The following is a 1,486-nucleotide window of genomic DNA, read 5'->3' as shown; positions in this document are numbered from 1 at the left end:
ATGTCAATTTACATAATCCTACTCCCTCCAACCTGAATTCCTTTCAGAAAATGATTGTCTATCATAAAGCAAAAAGGAGAAGACATAAAATGTTTAAAACCTACAACCTAACTTGACACAGTCTGATGCTAGTTAGTCAAAGCCTGCACTATTAGTAGTAGATTGCCAGACCTTTAATCTAAGGCACCTCTGAGAAGTATTAAACATCTAGTCAGTTAGCTAACAACTGAGAGCTTTAACCATTGCGCCACTCAGGGACTCCATAGCAGATTATACTTTATAATCACACACTTTTTTCCTCAAAAAATGAGTCTCTAGTTCAACCATTTCACTAATTCACTTTAGCGTTTCTCCTCTCAAGATCGATTGAAACTTGCAAAGATTGACATCAACAGAAAGTTAGCATTGCTTAATATAGGTTTTCAATGACAGAAAACCAGATGAGTTATGGATGACATCAAAGATAACATCCAGGAAGGGAGCAAAAGATCTTTGAAGGCAAAAGAAGATGAAAATACCAAAATGGGTGTCAGAAAACACTCTAAAAATTGCACTACAGTGTCAACAACCAAAGAGCAGAAATGCTAATGAGAAAGAACTCACCAGAAGATTTCAAAAGGCACCTCAACATGACAAAGCAAAATACTATAATTGGATGTGCAAAGAGAATAACTGAATTGGCATTTTTAAAGTTGAAAGAACTGAAAAACAAATCAAGTCTTGAGTTGCAATACTGAGAGATGCAATGGGCAAATCATTTGAGAAGCTGAACTCTGAAGAAAAATGTGGGTTCAACCTCAGAGGAAGAGTCACCAACAACTTGTGTTATGCAGATGACACAATCTTGTTCGCTGAAAATAAGGACTTGAAATGCTTACTGCAGAAGATCTAAGACTTCAGTATGGATTACATTTCAACATTAACAGGACAAAACCCCTCACTATTGGACAAATGGACAACACCATGAATGATAGGGGAAAGATTGAAATTGTCAACAATTTCTTACTTAGAACCACAATAAATACCCATGGTACCAGCTATCAGATCAGGAGAAGTATTGGATTGAGAACATCTGCTGTCAGGGACCTCTCCAAACTACTAAAGAGCAATGATGTCAGTTTGAAGACTAAGGTGCACTTAATTAAAGACATGATCTTTCTAATCACTTGCTATGTATCTGAAAGCTGAACAGTAAATAAGGATGACAGAAGACTTTATGCCTTTGACGTGTGATGGTGGGGAAGAACACTGAATATCCCATGCACTGCCCAGAGAACAAACAGGTATGTCTTTGAAAAATGCATCCAGAGTTCTCCTTAGAGGCAAGAATGGCGACACTTTGTCTCACATACCTTGGTCACGCTAATGTTATGTTACACTGCGTACCATCAAGTCAGAACTGACCAGTAACTGACCCGCCATAGGGGTTTTTTTTTTTTTAATTTTTTTTCTTTTGCCATTCTTTTTTATTATTATTAATTTTAAC

The sequence above is a fragment of the Elephantulus edwardii genome, unplaced genomic scaffold (assembly GCF_000299155.1).
Source record: "Elephantulus edwardii isolate Elephantulus edwardi_28Jun2011 unplaced genomic scaffold, EleEdw1.0 scaffold00090, whole genome shotgun sequence".
In the NCBI taxonomy this organism is placed as follows: domain Eukaryota; kingdom Metazoa; phylum Chordata; class Mammalia; order Macroscelidea; family Macroscelididae; genus Elephantulus; species Elephantulus edwardii.
This window is presented reverse-complemented; position numbering follows the sequence as displayed.